The following is a 26,653-nucleotide window of genomic DNA, read 5'->3' as shown; positions in this document are numbered from 1 at the left end:
TTTGCAAATGCAGTCATGTGGTACAAAAATCTAGAATGGCTGGGACAGTTAATTTGAGTCAAGATTACAGCCCCAATGTCTGATTCTTTAAATTTCCTCCTAGGATCCAGATGTATCATTGATTCTGTTTTGAGGACACAGAGGTGAAGTGGTTCCTCCACTTGCTCCAGCCATGGTCCCAGTGGAGCAGGGAGGGAGAGGAAGAGAAGGAAGGGAAGGAGAGGAGGGGAGAAGCAGAGGGAGGGGAAGGAGGAGGGGGAGGGTAGAGGAAGAAGTGGGTGAGGACAGGAGGAGAGCAGAGAGGGAAGGAACTAGCTAGCTTGTGCTGATCACATGGCAGATGGTCTGCTCTCCCCTTCAGTTCTCACTGGCCCTGCTGTTCCCAGCTCTGCTTCCTGCCTCCTCCTCTTAATGTGTATTGAACACTACCCTCTATCTTTCCCTCTCTCTTCTCATCATTCCAGGCCACAGGCCAGCCCCACCTTCCCCAGCCTCTTCCACCCACTGGGGAATTAGGTGAGCATCCCAGCTTCCTATTTCATTGGCAGCAATGATTGTTTATTTTTTTTCCTGGAACTTCTTGTTTCACAACACACACACACACACACACACACACACACACACACACATACACACACATACCACACATACATGCACACAAACACACACACACACACAAACACATACACACACACACCACAACATGACTAAGAAGTCATGTGTCAGAAAAACTAAACACATGTCTCAGCTCTGGCCTCTTGGGGTCCAGTGTTTCATTATCTCATTCAGGCAGGCCTCAGCAAGGTGTACAGTGGGTGACAGTCTTCCCTGGCTCCCATGCTGTGGACCTGAGTGCTTCAAAACTGTACTACTCATCAAGTTTCCATTAGCACTAACTGAGGAAAAATACTTCAATTAAAATTATCCCTAGTGAGAAAAAGTAAATACTATGGGTAAGATTTTATCACATATGATGGAGATTTTCAGCCACAATCTGTGGAAGGTTTATTTAGGCTCATGGATTCAGAGTATTAGAACCATGGCCACTGGAAAACAGGCAGTTTCTCATTGTAGGAATGTGTACATGTGTGGGCAGACCAGAAACAGTGTGTGAGAAGGAGGACACAGTGTGTGAGAGACAGGAAGGAGTGTGTGAGAGGGAGGAAGCAGTGTATGAGAGACAGGAAGCAGTGTGTGAGAGACAGGAAGGAGTGTGTGAGAGGGAGGAAGGAGTGTGTGAGAGACAGGAAACAGGAAGCAGTGTATGAGAGACAAGAAGCAGGAAGAAGTGTATGAGCGGGAGGAAGCAGAGTGTGAGACAGGAAACAGGGTATGAGAGACAGAAAGCAGTGTGTGAGACAGAAAGCAGTGTGAGAGAGAGAGGAAACTGTGTATGAGACAGGAAGCAGTATGTGAGAGGCAGGAAGCAGTGTGTGAGAGGCAGGAAACAGTGTATGAGATGGAGGAAGCAGAGTGTGAAACAGGAAACAGGGTATGAGAGACAGAAAGCAGTGTGTGAGGCAGAAAGCAGTGTGTGTGAGAGAGGAAACAGTGTGTGAGAGACAGGAAGCAGTGTGTGAGAGACAGGAAGCAGAGTGAGTGAGAGACAGGAAGCAGTGTGTGAGAGACAGGAAACAGGAAGCAGTGAGTGAGAGACACAAAACAGTGTGTGGAAGTCAGGAGGTAAAAGAAGAAACTGAAGCCCAGAGTAATAAGTTAAATTTCCCAAAGCCACACAGCTAGTGAGAGGCTAATTCGATCCTGGGAGAGTTCTAGATTGCACATCTGTCTAGTCCTCGTTCCTGTTAGTGGGAACTGCACTGGCTGTAACACGCCTTGCTCCTACCACTCATGGTCTCACTTGTAGTCTGACCTTACTGTTACGGCACACATCCAACCACCTCATTTCTTTTAACAGCTGCATTGTTTCCCACACTCACCTGCACTGTTTCATTTCTTTAACCGGTTCACTGCCCACGAGGCTGCGGTTGTCTCCAGCCCTGTGCAGTGAAGAGTGCTGTTCTAACAGCCTGCCGTCTATACCTACCCTTTGCTTCAACGCATGTGCACAGGAAGGTTAAACGCCCAGCCACCAGACCTCTGCATAGCTCCCCAAGAACATTTGTTGGGAACACTGGAAATGCCTCTCAAGCTGAGCGACTGGCCTGGCCACACAAGGTCAATTTCACTGTCTTCTCCCTTGTGCAGGTTCCTCCTGACATGACAGACATAGCTCTCGTGGCAAGCTCCCTTTCCCCCACCTCTTATCATCTGGTGCCAGAATTCTTCTCCTGTCATCTGGTATTTTCCTACCAGGCTTCCCACAGTGTGTATTTGAACTTCAATCTCATCTCATTAACAGAAAGGCAGGGCATCCAGATTCTAGTCCTGCTGCCTGGGACCAGCTTTGAAATTGGGCTGAAAAGGTCAATCCAAGAGTATGTGTGTGGTGGTGGTGGGGGGGGGGCGGGGGTTGAGGTGGGGATCGAGGCATTCCTATGGCTGGTCTTTCTTTTGCCTCTTTGATATCTTAGGTCACCATTAATGGACTTTCCTGGACACTTTTGCTAAGTCCTGCCTGTCTTTCAGCAGTCAGGGAAACCTCCTCGGTTGGGGCGGGGGGGGGGGGGGGGGGGAGAGGGTGGGTGTCCCTATTCAGTGTCTGTGGGGGACAAACCCAGCCCTCTTTCTCTGAGCCCCATCAGTGAGGTTTCCATGATGCCGTGTGCCTCACCATACAGAGATTTTGATCAGGGAGCCCCAAGGTATGAGAGACACTGGAAATTCATAGAGGGCAGTTTGAGCCCCTCTCTCTACAGCATCCCAGTAATTAAAACAGCCACAGTATTAAAGTCAGTGGAGTCTGGAGAAGGTTTGTTCTGTGAGCTCTTATTACCAGATTAATGGGTGGACAGGGCTGGGTGGGAATTTGGCCGTCACTGTGAAGGGGTGAAGTCTGGCATAGTCTCCTGGCCCTCTACCCTGCTCCAAGTAACTGATTACTCTAGCTCAAATATGTTGAATGGTTAGACATCTTGGTGACCTGTTATCACTCTCATGATGCAGGATCCCAGCTGGGTGGTCAAGGTTCACCTTGCCTCCTCCCTCTGCCTTCAGCACAAAAAATGGTTGATCAGCCTATTTCTTAATGCTCCTCTTGCCAAACTTCTCCAGCAGGTTACCAGATCACCAACCAAAGAAACATCTCGATAAATGTAGCATGAACTTGAGGCCATAGACAACCACATGGGGAGGGGCTGGTGTCACATGTGGAGTGAGGGACTGTGCAGGGGGAGGCTGAATTGCTGGGAATCCCAGGACTTGATTCTACATGCTGAGCCAGAGACCTGAGTTAATGCTCCCATGAATGGGTGCCCACCCACGTACAGAACCCACACAGCAAACCACCTAAAGTACTTGCTTTGCAAGCTTGACAATTGAGTTCCATGCCCAGAATCTCCATTAAAAAAAGGCTTAGCGACATGGTATGTGCTTATAATCCCAGCATTAGGGAAGCAGAGACAGGAGGATACCTGGGACTCACTGGTCAGCCAGCTTAGTCTAATTGATGAGTTCTAGGCCCCTGAAGAGACCCTGACTCCAAAAAAAAGGGCTAGCACCTGAAGAATGACATGCAAAGTAGACCTCTGGCCTCCATGGGCTTACTCACACACATGCACAGGAACACATAAAACACAGAGTGGCAGGCAGTGAAATGAAGGGGGTTCTCCTGTTTGGCTCAAGCAAGTGACTTAATCCCAGTACATCTCAACGTTCTCTTGTTGGTATGTTGGTCACTTGGGACCCAACTGGGTCCCCTGGAGATCCATCAACTAATAAACATACTAAGTTCCTGGCGCTCATGCCTGATCCCCAACAATAGCCCTTTTGTCCCCTCTTTCCCCTTTCCTTCCTCCCCACCATGTCATTCCCCACATGTGTTTGAGCCCATTTTACTGATGAGGAAACTGAAGAGGGGAGACCACACCACTCTGTGTTGCCAGTGTGTGAAGGGAATGGGGTTCTGTGCCCAGGTTTGGTTCCAGGCTGTAGAGCATGGTCTCTGTGCTCCATCATCTTCAAGTTCCCTAAGGATTCTGAATGTTTGCTAGGGGTGATTGATTGGTTCTTGACTTGGAGAAGAGAAGCCACATCCCCAGCAGAGTCACCCATGGGACCCTGGGCCCAGGCTGATAGCACCCCAGCCATTGCTGCCAATGAGGATCCACCTCAAGGTTTGATATAAGTAGCTTGCATATGATGTGTCTAATTTACATCCCCATGGGACTGGGGCTAAATTAGCCTCTGATCATTTACAAACAGAAGGGGGATAGGCACCCGTTCTCTTCTCCTTAACCACCCATGGGAAGTTGAGGCAAGGCTGGAGGGTTCTAGGGTTTGGAGGTCAGTGGTGAACCCACCCAGGAGAGCACCTGTGGGGCCCCATCCTCCCCTAGCTATCACATGGGAAAATAATGCAGAACAGTATGCTGCCCCAGGGTGCCACACCCCTGGGCCTTATTTACTCACTGTGGCTCCACTTGGCTATGGTCCCTTGCATAGCTCCCTAGTCACCTCCATGAAACCACAGCCAGCTTTCCAAGAAGTGACTTCTGTTGTCACCCAGCCAGGAGACAACTGGCACGCTTCTTGGATGCACATAAAATAGTACATTTCAAAGTGGTTCCTCTAGGAGAGAGAATCTGCCTGTTTGCATCCTCCTTATTTCTTGTTCACAGGTGAACAAGTTCTACAGGACTTGAGTCACCTCCAGGTTCACCACAGCCCTTGTGCTTCTGGTGTAAGCACACAGGCTCATCTGCTCAACGAACAATCCCAGCATGCTCCTCTGTGCCTCTGTTTGTTCTCACCGTGGTCTGTGCCCATGCTCACGACCATGTGAAACTGGCCATTCTCCTCACTCAGGGGAACAGGCCCTGACCCTCCTGTCTGTGCCTGCATCCACCCATCAGGTTAAAGCACTCGCTCTGGTCTCTGGTCTCAGGGCACTGATTGTGTTCCCCTCCCCAGTGTGATAAAGAAAGTCACTCCAGACATGGCTCCTGCATAGGGACAAAAGCTTCCTCTGCTGAAAGTCCTGGTTCTAGAAGGCTTGGATGATATTTCCCCCATTTCCACTTTGTCCTAATCCTGGGTTACCCGTGAATGCATCTCTTCTACCCCCACCTCATTGGCTTTCCTGGCACAGTCTCACCCCAGGGCCTTAACACTGCTTTCCCTCTGAAATACATTTTGCCTTCCGTATCCACACAGCCTGTTCATTAACCCCCGTGAGTCTTTGCTTAAGCCTTGTGTTGTCCATCTGGAGCCTGACTTGACCTTGACCTTTTTAAAAATCACAGCGTCCTCCTGCCCTATGCCCTGTGCACCATCTTCTCATGTTTATCACTCCTGGTACCTGGCACATCTAAAGTCCCCTGAGGAAGAGAGGCTTCTCTATGCGGTTCATGGTTGTCTCCTGGTCCCTTTGACCCTACTTATACAAGACAGAACTGATGCCCTCAGTGCACTACATCAGAGGGATCCTGGCATTTGGAGGAGTAAGTGGAGCACTGGCAGCTGCAGAAGGAGCCCAGATGCCAAAGGTCCTTGCTCAGAGCTGGAGGGTATGTGTGACTAAGGAAAAGAGGCTCTGGAAAAATCCTGAGCAGGGCAGAGATGAACAAGACTGTCCCCTGGAGCAGTTGGAGGAGGGACTGAGTTTCTGTCCCTAGGGCAGCTAGGGACAGCCCTGCTCAGTGCCCTCTCCTGGGTCAGGTCCCCTGGAAGCCCTTGCAGCCTGGTAGCTCCAGCTCCAGCCACCCCATTGGTATTCAAGCTGCCCCACACTCTGCAGAAACATCTCCCTGCCTTGGGCCCTGACGCAGCAGCTCTGCCTGGGGCATGAGAACAGCCGCTGTTCAGAGATAAAAATAGTGTTCAGTTGCTGCACTTTGCTTATTTTGTACTTTTGGGCAGTAAGACATCTTCTGAAGTGGGGGGTGGGCCAGCGGAGTCCATCACTGTACTCTCTCAAGGAGGATCAGCCTCCTCAGAGGGCCTCTGTCATCAGACTGACATTGTCAGCTGTTACTGACACCAGTGAGTTGGGTTTGGCTCCTGGTCACTGGGTTCCCCCCACACACGTCCCCTTTACTTCCCCATCCTGATCAGAAACCCCCAGCAAAGAGGACTCACATTTAGAAACTTTGGACAGAAGAACCCCCTGTAGGAGAACAGCCCTGACCCTCAGGTCTATTATCTGCTTCCAGCAACCAAGTTAAAGCCCCTGGATCACTTCACTTTGTACATGCAAACAGTAAGGTCCAGGGAGGTTGAGTAACTACTTCATGATCACACAGGGATCGGCATTAAATGGAAGGACGATGTGAACTTATTCATGGAGGAGGCTCACTTGGAACCCAGCTCCTTCCTGTCCTCTGTGTTGGGGTGTGCCTTTCTTAGATACTCAGAGGCTCTTTGCCCAAAGCTCCTATGTGTGGCCTTTCTTCAGAGTGAACAGTTGTATGGTGGTGGCCACTAGAAGGAACATGCTTTTTCTACTTAAAGTGTTGAAATCAGTACCCCAATATCTCCTGTTTGGGAGCAGATACACAGCTGTATAGCTACTGATTGCCACATCTCATAACTGCCACAACTGCTCCGGGGTGGGAGGGAGTAGGGAATGCTAAGGGGTGTTCAGTTAAGGAAAGGAGGATGAATCAGGGTTGTGGGCTTTAAGTAGAGGTGGCCACAGGTGGCCGGAGTCGTCTGTGGCGGGGAAGTGAGGCTAGGAGGACACTTCCCCTAGCCCATTATCTCCTCTTCCCATCCCCATCTCCTGGCAACTGCAGCAGCTTGGAAGCAGCTTACTGACCTATGACCCCTGAGTGCTGAGCTCGGGTCAGGCTACTTGAGAAGACAAGCTGGGAGATTTTCACTGTGACCCTGTAAAGTCCTCCTGTCTGCAGTAGACAATTTTATCTTTGAATGAAGCCATCCAGCCGATGTCAGACTCCTGTTCCCTGCCACTTACTCTGTGGCTCTGCCTATGTTGCCCCTCCATGCATGGGGCTGGGAACCACCTGGATGATCCTCTCACCCCTCTGTTCAGTTTGGTACAGTGAGGGGTTAGAGAAATGATCACCTGGTCCCACTAACATTCTTATATGTACATTCCAGAACAGCCATATGGGATGGTGGGGATAATGGCACCCCAAAACATCTGTCCTCTTCACACCCACTTTAGGTCAGAGGTTTCCTGCCTGGTTGCCAGTTCTATCCTGACGGCATAGGCTCCCACCAAAGTAGTTTTAAAGGTTTCCTCTGTAGTAGTCTGCTCAGGTGATGCTTGATAAGGAAATGCTCAAGTATGCCAAGGGTGTGAGGTGTGGCCAGCCATCCCCTCTGGTTTGGGAGGATATTTTGAAGATTCTACAGGTCGTTTCCACTCAGCTCAGCAGACACAAGGACAAAGAAAACACATGGATATGAAGCATAGCCATAGCCAATGATACCATGATACCAAGCCAGGAAAATGCCTTCTGTGAAATGAGGAGCCTGTCTCTGACACAGTTCAGGTGCTTCCCTTTTGACATTGCAAAGCAGAAAATTCAAAAGCACAGGCCATACCACACCATGGCAACTTTGGTCAGCCACAGGATGGCCCTGGCCCTTTGGGGATTTTAGTCACATCTGCTCCTTAGCCCGATGCTGCCAAAGATTCTCTTCTAAATCATCTCCACCCAGTTTCTTCCTGGCTCTCGTCATCATGGAGGCCTCCAGAAACCAGCCTGAGTGCCAGGTCCTGAGGTGAAGGCCCATCCTTCCTAGAACTCACACGTGATGCTAAGGAGGACTGAGCCAGGGGTTTCCTCTGACTTTTCCAGCTTTAGGCTTCTAAGATCTAGAGTCAGTCCAAACCAACATCTTTATTTTCACTTAGAAAGTCTTTAAAGATTATGGAAACTTTGACACTGGCCTTGAGTTTGCTCAGAGGAAAGTTCCAAGATGTGGCTCTCGGCCTCCGTGTTGGATGAACCACTTTGCTGAGCATGTAGATTGATGGTCTTTCATTTTCCAATCAGGAAGGAGGGAGAGCCAAGTTCAGATTCCGTACTAACTGCCAACAAAGCCTGGCATTCTAGGTAAGGAGAGCGAGGGCACAGAAAGAGGAGGAGATGAAATTGGAGCTGACCAGATGCCCCGTGCCTGTGTAAAGGGCTTGCTGAACAAACAGAAGGACCTTAGTTCACATCTCCAGCACCCACATAAAAGATGGGTGCCGTGTAACCCCAGCACTGAAAAGAAGGAGACAAGAGGGTCCCTGGAATTCGCTGGCCCATCAGGCTAGGTGAACTGGTGAGCTTCAGGTTCCGTGAGGGACCCTCTCTCAAGAAATAAGGTAGAGAGCAAAAGAGGAGGACTCCAGCTGTGGACAAGCCTACACACACACACACACACACACACACCAGTCGCAGCCCATACTCACTGGATAACATATGCATCCTTCAAACCAGCATCTCCAGGGTTTCATCTACTGCAGCCCCAAACTTTGTTTTCTATGGAAACTCACCATCCCTTCTCTCCTTACTGCTGAAATGCTGCCCCAGGGTTGTGGCATGTGGTTCAAGCCGGCTCTCTCCCACTCACTTTGGGATTTTATTCCGGGAGGGATAAACATGCTTTAGAGTGAGTCTAATCTCAGTTACCATGAAACCCAAACTGTTGATTTAGAACGTTCTGAGTAAGGAGTGGTTTGCACTCCGCCGTCACAGTGAGCGTGCTGGGTTGTTCGTGTAGAGTACAATCATTACTTCTTAAAATTCCCATCTCTGGGGAATTCAGAGAGCAATCAGCCTCACATTGGGAAAACATATCAGTCAAAGTGATTTCTGCAAGTGACACACATCCGTGAGAATTTGGGCACCGAGCAACACACACACGGGAAGAACAAAGCCACCAAGTTTGGAGTCTGTTGTCACATGTCACAGGTATCACATTGTAGAGTGCAGAAACAGTGGAAGATAATTGAAGGGTGTTACAGGGAAATTGTAGAGAAAGGGGAGAGTGAGATGAAAGAAGGGAAAGAGAAGGACTGGTATTGTGGGGAGATGGCTTACAGCCTGGCAGCCATGGTGGCCATGGCAACTGCTGCTTCCTCTTCCTCCTCCTCCTCCTCCTCCTCCTCTTCTCTTCTTCATTCTCCTTTTCCTCCTATTCTCTTCCTTTTTGAGACAGCATCTCATGTATCCCAGGCTTGCCTAGAACTCCTGATCCCCTGCCTTCACCTCCCAAGTGCTGAGCTTACAGGCCTGCACCCTCACCCATACCCTTTCACCCCGGCTTGTGCAGTGCTGGGGATGAAACGCAGGGTCTCATGCATGCTAGGCAAGCACCTGCCAAACTAAGCCACACCCATGGTCTGTGTTCAGCTTCTTATGCTGTAGGTCACAACCCCACAGGGGGCAGTATAATGGAATGTGGAAGTCCTTAAAATGTGGTGAGGACAAAGTTTTCCGTATACAGTGACCAATAATTAATTCCAAATAAATGCATAATGAGCCACAGATGTTTCTGGCAATGCTTAAACCTATGCTGCATGCATGGCTTCACTGCAGCCTCAGTTCTGAGCATGAGACATGTGCACTCACATGCTGTCAGGCCGTCCAAAGCCAGCAAAATGTATTTGAAACATCTCTGTTCAGAGTCTGAGTGACTGTACGCTGTGAACTGTGGGATTTTAACTGTACATAAAAAATTTTCTGCTGTTACAGAGACATGATGGTTTAATGACAAAAAAACAGATTAATATTTTCTACTATCATTCCTTAGCACAACAGTATCAAATTAGCATGTCTTCACACTTATCATGTTGGTATTAGCATGTTGGTTTTCAAAATTACTATTTAAATTGCTGACTTCAGTTTTGTAAAAGATTGTTAAGTGAATTTGGACCTGGGCTTAGAACAGGAATTCTAGCAACTTCTGAAATGGCCCTAAATGTCTTCTGCCATATTGGACTGTGTATTTATATGAAATGGCCTTCTTAGCCTTGATGATTATAAAATCAGTATCTTGCCCAACTTCAAAATGTGTTGCAATGCTAATACATCCAATATTCAGCCAAGATTTAATCCTAATATAATAATAAACAAGCACACCATCTCTTGCATAAGCAAATTGGATTTCGTTTTTAATAAATGATAAAATTATGTGTATATCAAGGAGCTGTTCTAGAAGAAAGTTCCTTATGACTTATTCTCAGAAAATATTTGATTTATATACCTATTTCATAACTTATACTAAGGGGGTCACATGAAAATTTCTTGGGTGGAATGGAGTCTTGAGTGGAAAAATTACAGTCCTCGTTTAAAGTAAGGGACAGCAAGTTGTTACTCATAGTCCTTTCTGGCCCTTTGATTGGTTTTATAAATAAAGTTTTATTGAAACAGCACATTTGCTTTTTTTTATATATATGGCTCAGGATTGCTTTGATGGCTCAATGATGGATATGTTGAGCACTTACAGCAGAATGTATCATCTATAAAAAACTAAAACCTTTCCTAGCTGGTCTTTTACAGTAGATGTATTGTCTCAGGTGTGGATCCACCTTTCTGATTCCTGATGACGGTACAGAATCCTGGCTCCACTCCTAATTAGCTTCGTGGCCTCAGACCAACAACTACCTCTCCATGGCTCAGTTTCTTTATCTGAAATGCTCACAGTATCTTTGGGGTGCATTAACAAATCAGCCAAAATTCACAGGTGAGATTGTGAAGGATTTTTATCATCTCTTTGGCCCTGAGTTTATGGATGGCTAGATGGTTCTGCTGATCTTGTATAGGTTTCTATGTCTGGCTGTAATCTGGTCTAAGATCTCACTGGGGACATTGAGACCCCCTTCATACAACCTCTCATCCTCCAGGGAGTATACAACTTGGGCATGAGCACAGGGCAGCAACAGGGGCTTCATTGGTGAATGAGAAGGCACACCTTTGGACTGGAGCAGTCTCCCTTCTGCCGCTCTCCTTTGGACCAAGTGAATTTTACAACCAACCTATATGCTAAGAGTTTCAATATGGATTGTAAATCTGGTCAGGAAGGGCTGCAAAGGCCCACTGACCAGGGTGGGCATAGTACAGGCTGTGGAATGGATGGCGCTCATGTGTGCAGTGAGTGTACTGTGGTTTCTGCCTACAACAGACTAGACACCTGGGGCATCTTCTCAGGGATTTTCTAGCTATAGACTTTTCTTGATGCCTCTGCTACCATTCTTATGCTGGGACCAGGGCTCTGTTTTGAGATGTGCACTTAATCGAGTGCCTGGCACACACGAATGCTCCTTATTTGTTGGGCTTTTTCAAGACATCATCTACAAATATGGGGTCTTAGATCAGTATCCCCCTCATCTTTCTTTGGTAGCTTCCTTATAGATTCTCTGCCTTTAAGACCCAGGAGCCCAGCATAGTGGGAAGGGACCCTAATGCAAAGCCACACATGAACTTAGTCAGCTGGCCCCTGAGGGCTCCAGAGAGAAAGGGCCCAGCTGGAGAAGCCTGGAGTACAGTCTTTAGGATGGCCAAATTGTAGCGTGACAGTGAGGGCCAGCAAAGGTTACTGTAAAAAGTGGCTGCATGATTAGGTGGGGGAAAGGCCACACCATCAGTTATTGGCTGCAAGGATTCAGCAGTTCTCTCCCTCCATAGAGCATCCTTCTCCAACCACAGAGTCTCTGAGACTGATGAAGAGGCCTGTTTCTTGGGGTTGGGGATGGGCTAGTCCGGAAGGATCCATCAATCTTCTAAGCTACTGCCACTTGTTTATGGGAATGGGCATTTATAGAGCAGCCTTAGGTTGGAGCAAATAGAGAAGTGGGTTAAGCAAAAGAGATGAGTAATGTCTGAGTGGGTTGGGGTGGAGAGATACCTGGATGATCAAAACCACATCCAGTCAGACCTGGTTAGACTCTCAATCTGCAGCTTCCAGGCTGGATACTGTCTATAGACCATTATTCAGGGTGTCTACCGCACAGCAGAATCAGTAGAAGCTAAAATTCAGCCTGTAATCTAGTCATCAGACCCAGGGCAAGGAGAAGCCATTTATCTCCTGGCTTTGTTTTGTTTGGTAATTTTCACAAAGCTGCAGTGGGTAAACAGTGCCCTAGTCTGGGTGGTGGTGGTGTTTGACATCCCTGACGTCTCTGAGCATTGGTTCTCTTATCTGTGAAATGAGAACGAAGTGTGCCAGTGTGCTAAGTTCATTTGTAACAGAAGGCATGTGTAAAGTGCCGAGAGATGTATAAGGATCTGATACATGTGAAGGCTACACCTGGGGGGTGGCAGATGTCTCTTCTTCCTGCTCCTGCTCACTCTGTTGTGACTCTACTCCAGCTTACTCTCCCTGGTACCTTCCACATGGCATCATCCGGCTTCTGTGACCCAAGGCACCTGAAATGCCATCCCTGTGCCTCCCTGGCTTTGCCTTTCCTCCCTGCACTGACCCCCAAATAACCCCATGTCTCCCAGCTATCTCCTGTTCTGTGATCTTGTGTTCCATTTGGGCTGAGTCTTTTGACTGCTTGCTACTCAGCATCTAGAATTACATTTGCCTAGAAAGCACTCAGATGTTTCGAGATGGACACGAGAATGTGCAGCAGCAGTTTCAAGTGAGAACTACTTACAGCTGCTGCTCTGGCAGGAACTGCACAGGAAATCAGCCAAGGGAGATGGTACTTCCTCCCATTTTAAAGATGGGGAAACCAAGGCTTCATGATGTTAGGTTGTACTTGCCCAAGATTAACTGTGATGCTGAATTCAAATTCAGGTTTATCCAAGCTGCATGGTAAGCATAGAGTCAGAGGAGCCATCCAAAGACAAGGGGCCTGTCTCACTGTGCTCCTTCACTGGGTCAGAGTGCAAGGCCCTCCATCGACATTGCCAGCTCCACCTATGTGAGGACAAGGACAGGACTAGGTGCCCAAAGGCCGTGAAGTTCCGTGAGATTGAAGGTAGGACTCCAGAGCTTTCCTGCTGCTCTGGATCAAGGGGCAACCACACCCGAGGAACAGAGCCACTTTTGCTATGTCTGTCTTTTCAAGATGAATTGTTTTCCTTTTTCGTACAAAGGGAAAATGTGAAACCCCACTTAATTTTTTATTGCTGGGCAGGAAGGATGCTGCCATGAGATTATGAAGACTCAAGAATATAGAATATTAAATGAGAAGCTGATTGCATGGCTTGTGAGGACAGAGTCTGTGTGTATATGTGTATGTATGTGTTGGGTATATGCATGCATGTGTACGCATATACATGAGTGAATATATGCATACATATGTGCATGCTCATGTTGGGTATATATATGCATGTGTGTACACATGAGTGCATGCATTCTGTATTAATTACATTTCTGTTGCTATGACAAAATACACTGACAAAAAGCAACTTAAGGAAGAAAGGGTTTGTCTGGCTCACAATTCTGTGTTACAGTCCATCATCACAGGGAGGTCAAGGTGGCAGAAAAGTAAGACCATCACCTCACATCCACAGTCAAGAGCTGAGAGAACAAATGCATGCCTGCTACTACTTAGCTCATTTTCTCCACCCGTAAAGCTCTGGACACAAACCTAGGGAATGGCACCGCCCACAGTTGGCTGGGTCTTTCCTCATCAATTAACTTCGTTAAGACTATCCCTCACAGCCATAGCCCTGGACCAACCAGACCTAGATCATTCTGCATTGAGACTGTCTTCCCAAGTGATTCTAGATTGTGCCAAGCTGACAGTTAAAACTAATCATCACACATCAGCATGATCCTATGAACGTTTGTGTGTGCACCCATGTGCACACATGTCTGTGCACACAAGCATTTGTGTGTATGTGTATACATTCACAAGTGTCGCATATCTGTGCATACAAGCATTTGTGTGTATGTGTGTACATTCACAAGTGTGTATGAGCACATGTGTGTGCACACAGACCTGAGTCTTCATGGGGTAGACATCTCCTTGGCACTCTGCCCTCTCCCCTGAGATGTGCAGAGATGGCCCAGTCAGCTTCCCTCAGTGTCTCTCTGTGAGTGGCAGTGGCAGCCTCTGGCCACCAGAATGTAAGCTCCTGACAGATATTAAAGAACAATTCACTTATTATAGCTAAACAGAAAAGCATATGGAAACAGCAAAGAGCATTAACATCTGCTGCCCTGGTTCCATCTGCTCCCGCTGGCCAGACTTCACCTCTCGATTTGTCTGCGCCTTTGAACCACGGCCCCTCCCTCCCTCCAAGCCAGACTAGGCTGTGCCTTGGTTTCCACTCAGGCAGGCAGGACCACAGGTCATCTTAGGTGTTGTGTAAATGCAGGGTGTATGTCAAATGCAGGGTGTTTGGAGGCCGCCATCCCTGGAATTGACACTGTGATCTGCTACTTGCTCACAGTGACCATCCCATGCCCTAGTTCCCTTGTCTGTTAAATGGGTTTGGCGACAGTAGCAGATGCATGTGGGGATCCTTGTGAGGACGAAATGACACCCCTGTCAGAGTGGCATCCTGTGAGCAAGCACAAATCGTGAGTGGCTCTTGCTCTCTGTAAGGATATGTGTCCACTGATCCCATTACACAATCCTAGCTTCTTTCCCCCACTTTTCTTTGGGAGGTGGTCGTGATCAAGCCTAGAGCCTTTGCATGCTAGGCAAATGCTCCACCACTGAGCCAAGTCCCTAGCCCTTTTGTTTTATCCTGAGGAGTGTGGTGGCTTGAATGATATCTACCCTACAGTCTCAGGCATTTGAATACTTGGTCTCCAGTTGGACAGCTTAGGAGGTGTGACCTTGCTGGAGGAAGTGCATGACTAGAGATGGCCAGGCTTTGAAGTTTCATTCATGGTATTCCCAGGTGGCTCTCTGCTTCCTGTTTAGAATTCAAGGTGTGCGTTCTGAGCTGTTTCTGATACCATGCCTTCCTAATGCCCTGCTTCCCACCATGTTGGGGATGGACTCTCTTCCCTCTGGAACTGTGAGTCCAATAAACCCTCCCTTCTATAAGTTGCCTTGGTCATCGTGTTTTTATCACAGCAATAGAAAAGTGACTAACAGAAGTAGTGTCTTGCTATGCAGGTAGGTTTGGTGGGATCCCCTTGCCTGATTCTCCTGAGTAGTTAGGATCATAGGTGTGCCCTCCACACCTGCCTGGCTTACCTACTCTAAATTCCACATCCTTGTAATGACTTCATGGGCTCTATATAGAGCAAGGTCACCCAGCCCCACCCCAAAGTTTTTCTTTTTCTGTTTGCACCCTTAGAGATTTAGTCCTCATCTCCCATGCTCCCAGCTGGACCCCGAGCTGAGGTACCAGTATACCATTGAATGGTGGAACCTGACAGAGCCTATGTCCTTCAGAGAACTGGGCCAGTGCAGGCAAGCCTGCCTTGTCTGTGTTTAGCCTGCAGCCTCTGGTCCCACCTGAGCCAAGTTTTGCCTCCAGCTAAAGACAAACTAAACGTTGTTATTTTAGTGTATCTGGTTGCCTGTCAGAAATCATTTCTTAAGATGTTTTCCTTGTCTCTCTCCTGTCCCCTTGCTCTCCGGCGCAGCTGCAACTTAAAAGGGGTTAGCACAGCACAGCTGTTGTCCCCTGGCCCCTGGAAATGGAATGACAGTGAAAGGCGGCAGTGAGAAGAAAAGTGGGTGGCGCCAGGGTCTTTTAAAACCCACATTACCGTGACACTTACTTATTTGTTGTGGGGAGTGGGATGCGCCACATACAGGTGGAAGCAGAGAGCAGCAGAATCACTCAGCACAGAGACCAGTCTATCCCGTGGTTTTCCACGAGGATCGTGGGGCTGACTGGGACACCTACCACAGTGTGGGCAGCAGAGGAAACTCCGTTAGTCAGTTTTCAGTTTCCACCATTGTGTCAAAATACCTGAGATCATCACCCTTCATGATGTGCGCCACCCACAGCCCTCAGGTTACCAACACAGCCAGATTCAAGGTTGTGAATGTATGAAAATGCTGAGAGATTATTATTATTACTATTATTATTAGTGTGTGTGTGTGTGTGTGTGTGTGTGTGAGAGAGAGAGAGAGAGAGAGAGAGAGAGAGAGACAGAGAGAGAGAGAGACAGAGAGAGAGAGAGACAGAGAGAGAGAGAGAGACTTTTTCTTGGAACTCAATTTGTGGTTCTGGAGTGTGAACTTTGTAGGTGACAATGTTAGGTGACAATGTGCAAAGGTTGGACTGGCCTGCAAGGTTTACTTTTGTCTTATTATTTCAGAGATAAGCCGATTCCAGTTACTGGAGTATGTACCACTTGATGCCTCAGTAAGAGTGTGGGGCAGAGGAGGCCTGCTCACCTCAAGGCAGTCGGGATGCAGAGACAGAATCCAAATTCAGGGTCCCAGTATCTGCCTCAAGCAAACACCCCTAATGACTTCCTTCCACCAGACCCCTCATCCTAAAAGGTTTCACCCCTTCCATAGTTTCTTGGGATGGGACCAAATCTTCAACACATGGGTCTTGGAGACATTTAAGACACAGAATAGAGTAGACTATTAGTAACCTTGATTCATCCGGGGGAAATGAGCCAAAGGAAGAGGAAATACACTGGGAAGCAGCACCATGCTAGGCCACCATGTTCAGTCCGTTGCGCAGGTCTGGAGCGCTGACTGTATTGCTACGCAGATCCACAGCCTGGGGTGTAGGCAGGTGCGATGTTCCCTACGCCACCCCTGTGCCAGCTGCATTCTCTACTGTCCAGCAGGACAGCTCTGGCTGGACCTATTTTGTATTGGTGTCTGTGCCCTGGAACCTGATTCACAGCCATCCCTGAGCTGAGAGAACACTGGGGCAGAGTAGGTGGGTGTGTACACCCTTTGCTTCCCATTCAAGTCAGCCAGAAGTTTCCTCATATCTCAGCTCCCAGACTGCATCACAGACCCACTAAATGGGTATCTCCAGAGTCAGTGGTTTGTAAGCTCCCAATGAGGCCAGTGGGGAGGTATGATTGAGAGCCAGGGAGCTAGATGCTGTGAGTTATCTCTATGTTATGATCAAAGGGCAGAATGATTAAGAGAGGTACCGAGGGAGAGGCCCAGTAAGAAAGTGCTTGCTGCATAAGCATGAGGTCCTGTGTTCAGATCCCCAGTACATACACACACACACACACACACACACACACACACACACACACACACGAGCCAGATGTAGGGTGCACACGTATAATCTCAGCACTGGGGGGATGCTGAGAAAGGAATGTCCCTGGAGCTACTTGGCCAGAAGCCTAGCCTAATAAGTGAGAAGAGCAGACATTAAGAGGAGAAAAAGACAGACTAACTGTAATAAAACATGGAATGAAGCAAGCCGATGGCAACCTGCTCCTCAGGCCCGTGAGAAGTACCGTCCCGCGGCCTGAACATCTGTGACCCATCAGGACTGTCAGAGCCGCCTCTACTGGGTATTTCACAAGACCTGTGAGGCTAAAAGTGGCATCTACTGTCTGACTCGAGCCAGACTTCAGCCTTCGGGGCACAGTTGGCCACAGAAGAAAACGTGTATCACTGGGAGCTGGGAGATGTCTCCTGGCATAAATGCTGACCACACAAGCATAGGGACTGAGTTCAGATCCCAAGGACCCACATAAAATCCAGATGTGGTGGTGTATGCCTGTCAGCTCAGCAGTGGGGGGATGGAGGCAGGCATAACACACACACACACACACACACACACACACACACACACACACACACACGGACGTACGTAAAGCCCTTTGAACAGCAAAGTTTCTCAACTGTGAACCGTCCTCCCATCATGCCAGGCACAGGGGACACACCCTGGGAGTAGTCTGTGGGACAGGACAGGCAGGAGGAGGCAGACATAGCCTGTCTTTCCACCTGACACCCAGCAGCCAGCCTGTGTCCCAACCCTAGGGCAACAGTCCTTGATATTGAGGGAATTCCCGTGGGCCTTGGCTCCCAAGCTTTCCAAGTAGATAAAATGACGGTGCCTACGGAACCCCAGAGGCTTGGTTGTCCATCCCCGTCCACTAGAGTATGATGCCCCAGGAGCAGGCTTCAGCCTGTTTCACTCCCACACACATCCCCAGTGCCTGAGGCGCCAGCTGGCTCATGTTTGACACCCAGGAAGTGTTTGTGAATGAACTCAGGAGAGGTCCCTGTGGAACAGTGCTTGACAGCCACCTCTGTTGATATTCTGATCTATGCCGTCACTCTGACAAGGTCACCGTATCTCATCAACCTTTGGGCTTAACTGTAAGTATACCTCTTTTCCATAGGAAGAAAGCCTGGCCCAGAGAAGTTAATGAACTATCCTAGCATCACACAGCTCAGAAGTGTAAAGGGTGGGTTTCAGTCCAGCAGAGAAGAGGTGGAGTGTGCTCTAGAATCACTTTGGATGGTACCCAGTGGACCTCCATTATGTCACATTCTCTGCAATTTTGCATGGCTCTTTCTGTTTCAGGCAGCTTAAGAAACAGACAGTCCACTGCATTGCTTCTGCGGGGAGTGACCAGTGCTCTCTTTGGGGGCAGTGACACACAGAATGAGTTGTGGAGAAGTTCAGAACTCCACCCTGAAGCTCAGTAGACAATGACAGGGTCTGATGATCTGTTCTATCAGGAGAGACACACCCAGTCCCCACGTTCACATCCCCTTCATTCCCAGCACCTGGTCCCATAGTCATATCCCCCTCATTCTCTGTGCAGAAGCTTTCCAAAAGCTTTGACGTAAGTGTGGCTCTCACTGTGGACACAGACATGTCCTCTGCCAGCCCAAGCCCAGGTGTAAACAGGAAGTGTCAATGGGGCGCCTACATTGTGCAGGGAGTAGTTTGAGAGACCAGAGCCTTCTGTGGGAATCCAGCCAACAAAAACATATTTGAAAACCCCTGACTCTGGTCGGTGGGCCAAGGCAAGCAGAGATTCATAAAGGAGATTTAGGGGATGAGGATGGCATAGTCATTTGTACCTCCACATAGTAAAAATAATTTATTGGTAGCTGCTGGGAAGGCTTTGGTCTGAAATCACATGGCTGGCAATATGAAGACCTTCCTTTCTTTTTCATTTTTCCTTTCTCTAACCCAAATAGCCTGGGCTTTCAGATGAAGTAACATCATTAAATTTGTAGTGTGTGTGTGTGTGTGTGTGTGTGTGTGTGTGTGTGTGTGTGTGTCTGTGTGTGTGTGTGTGTATGCCTGTGTATATGTGTAGGTAGTGCTAATGTATGTATGTATGCGTATATATGATTGTGTGTGACGTCCACATGTGTATGTGTGCATGTATATCTGTGCATTTGTATATGTGTTTGTAAAGATGTATGTCTGAATGTATATGTATGTGTGTGCATGTACATATGTCTATGTGTGTATGAATAGTACATGTATATGTAGGCGTGCCTGTGTGTGTACATGCTTCTATATTTCTTTATTTGCAGGTGTCTTCTCTCATTGATACCACAGGCCTCATGAGTATTTCCTCAGAGGCTGTGGTAATGAGCTCACCAGCTTGCCATTTATCACCCACTTGTGGCAAGGGGAGGGGGAGGAGTCTCAGAGGCAAAGGATGAGTTGTGGATAGGGATGTCTTTCATCTGCTGGAGACCCATTTGTCTCCTTAAGTGCCTGTCCCAGGGGGGCCTGGGTAGGAGTTTGTGGAGAAGGGTGAGGGCTGAGACCGAGCAGGCGTATAGGGTGTTGAAGAAAGAGAGGCAGAGGAAGGTACCCAGGGGAAAACGACCCTGAGGACAAACAGCATGGTGAGACTTAAATCTGACTGGGGGCTGGAGGAGGAAAGGGTAATGGAGATGGAAGGAAACCAGATCCTAGGCAGCCAGGCAGGAGTTCCTGCTAACATCAATTGATGACTGTGTACCAAAGGATGGCTGCCATCTTCCAGGAGCTTCAACAGAAATGGAGTCACCCCTGGGAACGCTTTGACAATACACAAGGAACCCAAGCACTGCTCATGTTGACCAGCCAGGGCCACGCGCTGTGTGTTGCAGGACGAGGTACTTCACCTCCCTGTGACCCCGTCTTTTTCACTGCTCTCCCCTCTGGAAAGCCCTTCCTTTCTTCCTTGGTACTGCCACCCTCATCCTCCCAGATCACTTCTCCAGTCTTAACCTCTGTGACTGGATTGAAACTCAGGAACGACAGTTTCAGTGTAGACTAGTGAGGTGCCCTCGCCAGCCTCCCCTCCTGCACCCCACAGAACGTAAGAAGGGACCAACATGAAGATTTTCAATGAGCAGTTTCCTTGAGCGGACGTGGCCATCATCGTGTCTGGGAGGCATGTCTCCCTTATTTGTCCTTGGACTGGCTCTCCAGCCTCGCTGGTCTCTGACCCCTGATTCTCACTGGCTCTGACCTTGCCTGTGATCTCCCAGTGCCCCTGAGCCTGGTTATCTTGGCTTTGGCTTCTTGTTGGAAGTTGTGTTGGCTTCGTCTGCAGAAGGGCAGGTCAGGCTTTTGGAGTATCCTGTTCTCTGTTGTTCCCAGCTCTGTCCTACTGCCAGGAAGACCCTACAAGCAATACAAATAGATATGAAGGAATGCCTTTCTAGTGTTTCTAGTGGAGGAACTTCATGGTCAGACATGTTGCTGGACTTCTGCCAACCCTTGACCTATCTTTGTTTTTATTCTTTCTTTTATTTGTATTTGTTTGTTTGATTATTAGTTTAGGAATACATCTTACTGTGAACAGTCGGTGAGACGAATGTAGATAGTAGCCTAGGTCCTGGTGTCAGAGTCTGACATGACCATCATCTCACATAGTGACCTTGTTGTGATAAGTGCAGTTATGAATCCATTGATTTCAAAAAAAAATCCCCACTGCAGCATGATTTCATCAGCCTTGAGCCCGGGGTACACATTGGACGTGTGGGTGTCTGTGCATGTGGAGAGGGCCAAAGTCCATGTCCAGTGTCTTCATCCCTGCTTTATTTTTGCAACGTGGTTTCCCAATGAAACTGAAGCTAATTGATATGGCTGGACCGACTAGCCAGTGAGGTCCGGGGATCTGCCTGTCTCTGCCTCCCCAACACAGGGATGACAGACGGGGCCAGCATACCTGGTTTTTTTCAGTAGGTGCTGGGGATCAGAAACCAGGTCCTCATCATGCTTGCTTGGCAAGCATATCCCCTGCTGAGCCATCTGCCCAAGCCTCCTGAACTCAAGTTTTTAAACGAAGCATTCCAGGATCTAGGCATGTTGGTGCACACCTGTCAGCCCAGCACTGTAGAAGCTGAGGCAGAGGACTGTGGGTTAGAGTCAGGCTTGTGTAAATAGTAAGACTCTAAGAAAAGAAGGGAAGGAAAGATAAAAGGGAGGAGGGAGGGGAGGCTGGAGAGGATGAAGGCTCTCAGGAGACCAAGGACAGCTAGTATTCACATCTTCCCTGTGCTCTGTTTTCCCTGGATTCTCCCTCTGTGCTGGCTCTGCTATCCTTTCTGACTATGTGTGCACTGTTGTGTCTGTGACATCAAAAGAGACAGAAACTGTGGGGCTGGATCTTCTCCGAGCCTTAGCGGACTTGGGAAGAGGGACCATGCACAGGCTCGGAGCCAGCGTCCTCTGGGCTCTGCGGCTTTCGGCCCCAAGGCACAGCTTCCAGGGCTGGAGTCCAGGCAGAGCCAGACGCTGGCAGTCACAGTTTATCAGGGATGACTGTTGCACCAGGGAAAAGGGTTCCACAGAGACGAGTTCAACAGATGTGTCCAGAGGTGACTAAGGCCCTTTGAAAGGAGAGCAAGGCAGCCAGAAGCAGGATGACCAGGCCTCAGGGCAGGCAGGAAACCAAAAGGTTTCAAACACCAGGAAAATGGAGCAGCGGTGGCCCATGTGGCTCGTGTAATACTCACCTTGGTTTGCTAGTTGCTGCTTGTGGAAGTTAAACCCCTGTCCTTCGAGTTGGGAACAGGGCTGGCCTTCATGTGTTGGCTAGAATCAGCAGCCTATTTTTTTCAGATGGGTAACATACCTTGAGTTTTCTTCCCTTTCTCCCCCACTTCCTTCTATAGTACCAGAAATTTAACTCAGTGCCTTGTACATGCTGGGCAGGCTCTCCTGTGCTGAGCTATGTTTCCAGCCCTTTTCACTATTTCTTTGTTTAAATTTTGGAACAGAGCCTCAGTAGGTTGTCTGGGCTGGCTTTGAACTCACTCTAAGCACAGGCAGAACCTATAATCTTATCAGTTTCCCAAGTAGCTAGGATCATAGGCTTGTACCACTGGCCCCGTTAGCCATGGGAGTTTTAAGACAGGCACTTGGAGGGGATGGAACCAATCATAGAGAGGTATTTCTGAGAAGGCGGAACATTCCAGTCTTTCCAATCTGGAAACCAGAGAAGGCTCAGGACCAGAGTCTTGTCAAGGACCGAGGGGCATGTTGGCCTCAGGCCAGCCTCCCTTCCTGAACACAATTCACAGCTTTTGGGGTCCAAATCCCTGGCACCTCTTCAACAAACATCTTCAGCAGCAAGTCTTTTCCACTAGACACAGGATCCATCTCCTCTGTGTGCGTTCCTGGGAGGGCAGGAAAACTATGTAAATCCAAAGGCCAGGCACACAGAGAAGCCTACATGAGCCAATCCTCAACAGTGGCACAAACTTGTATCCTAGCAACTTAGGAGACTGGAGCAGGAAGACAGAAAGTTTAAAGCTAGCCTGGGCAACTTAGCAAGATTTTGTCTCAAAACTGTGTGAGTGTGTGTGTGTGTGTGTGTGTGTGTGTGTGTGTGTGCGTGTGCTACATGCTCACATGAGCATGTGTGACAGGCTGGGTTTCTGTAGGTCATTGATAGAGCACTTGCCTACCATATATGAGGTTCTAGGTTCAATCCCCAATGAGAAAGTATGGGAAAGAGGGGGGCGTGGAGAGGAGAGGGAAGGAGAGAAGAGGTGAGGAGACTAAGCATTTTTATTTATTCATATTTTATGTATGAGCACTCTACATGTATACCTGCACTCCAGAAGAGGGCATCAGATCCTATTTATTATAGATGCTCATGAGCCACCATGTGGTTGCTGGGAATTGAACTCAGGACCTCTGGAAGAGCAACCAGTGTTCTTAACCCCTAAGCCATCTCTCCAGCCCAGAGACTAAGCATTTTTATTTCATCCACAAACAGATATTTAGGGCTCCACATCTGTGAAATGTCAGCTATCTCACAGCAGCTCTCAGGACCCCCTCATACCTTCCAACACTCCCAAAGATAAGATCTCCAGATAGACTTTGCTCACACCTATCACTTAACAATGACGGATGATGTTTAAACAGAGCTGTTCCCAAAATGCTTGCTGATCGATTCACTTAAAACAACACTCAAGCCCATTATTCCTCCATAAATTGAAATCTTAGTGGCAAGATGCAACTTCACACCCCAGGGAGTGGACAAGAAGAACAGAGTCTTCTGGTTCATGGCAGAACTCAGTAAAATCACTGACTCGAAGGAGGGCATCTGCGCCAGGTGTGGTGACTCAGGCCTGTCATGCCAGTACTTGGGAGCTGAAACAGGAGGATTGTGAGTTCCGGGCCAGCTTGGCTACATGAGGAGCTGGTTACATAGATCTCAGAAAACCACAATCGGAAGGCAGCTGGGGGTCACACCTGCTTCTGACTCCTGCATGTTTTGATGTTACTTATCACAAAGTTCCTGGAAAAGTCTTCTGTACACTTGTGAAGGAATGAGCCAGAAGGAAATAACATCTTCATATTATGATGGAAACAGTTTGTTCTTGATGATCCCTGCACAGATCTCAGGGGCCTCCACGGAGGCCCCAGCACATGCTGGAAGGGGCACGTGAGGCTAGCATCACAGTGTTGAATTATTTATTTACTTTTGTGTGTATATATCTAGTGTGACCATGAATGTGCTACTGTGTATGTGTTACAGTGTGCCTGCCATCATATGGATGTGGATGTCAGAGGACAATTTTTAGTTCATACAGAGAGATATGATTGTCTGTGTCTGCTTGAAGAGCCAAAGATGGAAGTGGGCAGAATTGACTCCCTTTGCCTGACCCATGACCTCTGACACCAACACCCTGTTGAGGCAGTGACCTGGGATGTATCTGGGATGGCACCAGTACCCTTCAGAGCATCCATCCCTGGTCGCTTAAACTTTATCAGATTGCTGTTCAATGAGCTGGAAAAAAAAAGACTTTACTAGTCAATCATATTGATTAACAACCAACTCAGGCAGTGTTTACTAAAACCCGTGTGGGACCCATCGTATTACAGATGAGAAAATTATACAGTCACTAAAGCAAGACACGTCTGCTCCCTTCCCTCCCCAGTGCTCATTCTGCACATGCAATGAAGGCAAAGGCTATAATCTCTAGATGCATTTTAAAAAAGAGGTCACAGCTACCACCCTCACCTCTGAGAAACAAGACCCAGGGCTGGCCTAAGTCTGATCACTAGAGGCCAAGATAAATGTAAGAAAAAATTCCCTCTCTCTCTCTCTCTCTCTCTCTCTCTCTCTCTCTCTCTCTCTCTCTCTCTCTCTCTCTCTCTCTCTCTCTGTGTGTATGTGTGTCTATCTATCTGTGTCTCTGTCTCTCTCTCTTTGTGTGTGTGTTTCTGTGACTCTGTGTGTGTGTGTGTGTGTGTGTGTGTGTGTGTGTGTAGGGGCAGCCGGGATCACATAACCTGCCTCTGAGAGCTGTGTTGTCTTTAGCATCTTTCTACCTGATCAAAATCATCTCTAAACAAGCCCAAGGTTGAATGGGGGTGGAGGACATTAGTACACTTAATTATTCTTCTGGAATAAAAATGAATTCTAACAACAGCTTTGAGGGAAGGCAAGGAGCTTCTAATTGAAGTTCTGAGATGCACGCAAATGTTTGAATGAACAATCATTATAATAAGTACATTAAAATAAAAACAAGTCAAAGGGTTGTATTTACATAAATAATTCAAGGTGATAGTGTTGGATTGGGTAAGAATAAAAGGGACATGGTCTTTCAAAATAGAGAAGTCATAAGCTATGTGTCCACCAGGGGAGACAGATGGGAAAGAGCGAATTAATACAAAATGGAAGATTTATTGTGTGTGTGTGTGTGTGTGTGTGTGTGTGAAGGTGTGGCTGAGGGTGCATATACTTCTACACTCACAAAGAGACTGGGCAAGGCTGTTGAGTATCTTTTCTCTGTCACTCTTTGCTTATTTCCTTTGAGGCAGGGTCTCTCTCTGAACCTGAGTCTCATTCTTTCTTGGTAAGGCAGGAAGTTAGCAAGCCCTAAGATACTCTTGTCTCCTCCTTCTAGGAGCTGGGGTTACAGGTGTCTGCAGAATGCCTGACTTGTTATGTAGGTGTTGGGATCTGAACTACAGTCCTCATGATTTCTCAGCTGTCTTCTTAACAGCTGAGCCATCTCTCCAACCCTCAGGCATAGTATTAATTAGTAAAGTTGTTACATAGTTGGGGTCTGTTGCTCATTCTTCCTCCTACTTTGATTGAGTAGGAAGAATCTTCCAGAAGTTTCCAACACATTCACTCTCACCAAAATACCCACAAGGTAAACACTACCCTCACATCTGAGGACTCTGAGGCACAGTGGGTCTGAGTCCCTTTGTACTGTTACCTGGGCTGTTGATCCTCCTTGTGTCTGGTCTCTTCTCCTCAGTTGGACCTATTCTGCTTCACTATGGCCCGGAGCTTTAGAGTCTTAGGGTGAGAGTACTGATCTGGGGCCCTGCATGTGATGAATATCTTCTAGGGATCTAATAGGAGACTGCCCAAGTGTTTGCTTGTGTGCTTGTTTGTTTGTTTGTTTGTTGGTTGGTTGGTTGGTTGGTTTGTTAAGACAGTCCTTCTGTGTAATTCAGGCTTATCTGTACCTAGTTGTGTTGACCAGACGGGCTGGACTAACGTGTAGCAATACTCCTGCTTTTGCTACTTCTGTGCTAAGATTACAGGCATGCCTAGCTTTCTTTTTACTATTGAAAGTTTATCATATTCTTACCCCTCCAACTCCTCCAAGACCCCCCCCTACTTCCCTACCTATGTAACTTCGTGTTTGGTCTCTGTCTCTGTCTCTCTCTAATAAAATAAAATAAAAATAAAAACAGGCAAATTGAAAGAAAGAATACCAGTCAGGAAAAAAAAAAAAAAAACCTAAAACAAAATGAAGCAAGAAGTGCACACCCATACAGAGAAAAAACATGAAGTATGTGTACATTGGTCACCTACTCCGTAGCTGTGGTTCTCAGCCTTCCTAACACTGGGACCCTTGAATACAATTCTTCCTGTTGCGGTGACACCAACCATAAAATTACTTTCGTTGCTACTTCATAACTGTAATTTTGCTACTGTTATGAATCATAATGCAAATAATTTTGAAGATAGAGGTTTGTCAAAGAGGTCATGACCCACAGGTTGAGAACTGCTGGCATAGGGCCATCTCTGGAGTGTGGTTGATATTCTCAGGGACACTCCATTAGAGAAAACTGGTTTACCCTTTCCCGGAAGGTACCAATTGCAAATAGCATATTGGTTAGGAGTGAGACTTTGGGTACACTTCCCATTCTCGGTGCTAGGATTTTTTGTCTGTATCTTGTGGTTTTGTGTCAGGGTCTCACACTTAGTCTAAGCTGTTCTGGGACTCAGTCTCCAGGCTAGGTTGGCCTAATATTACAGCAGGAAT

General features: G+C 47.8%; 1 protein-coding gene across 1 annotated transcript in view; it reads left to right on the top strand.

The window, feature by feature from the left end:
- Xylt1 (xylosyltransferase 1) overlaps positions 1 to 26,653 on the top strand; it is a 204,962-nt gene that overhangs the window by 52,078 nt on the left and 126,231 nt on the right. The window lies entirely within an intron of this gene.

This window comes from Peromyscus eremicus, chromosome 1, assembly GCF_949786415.1.
Source record: "Peromyscus eremicus chromosome 1, PerEre_H2_v1, whole genome shotgun sequence".
NCBI lineage: Eukaryota > Metazoa > Chordata > Mammalia > Rodentia > Cricetidae > Peromyscus > Peromyscus eremicus.
Note: the sequence above shows the minus strand (reverse complement) of the source record. Positions and strands in the feature narration are given on the sequence as shown.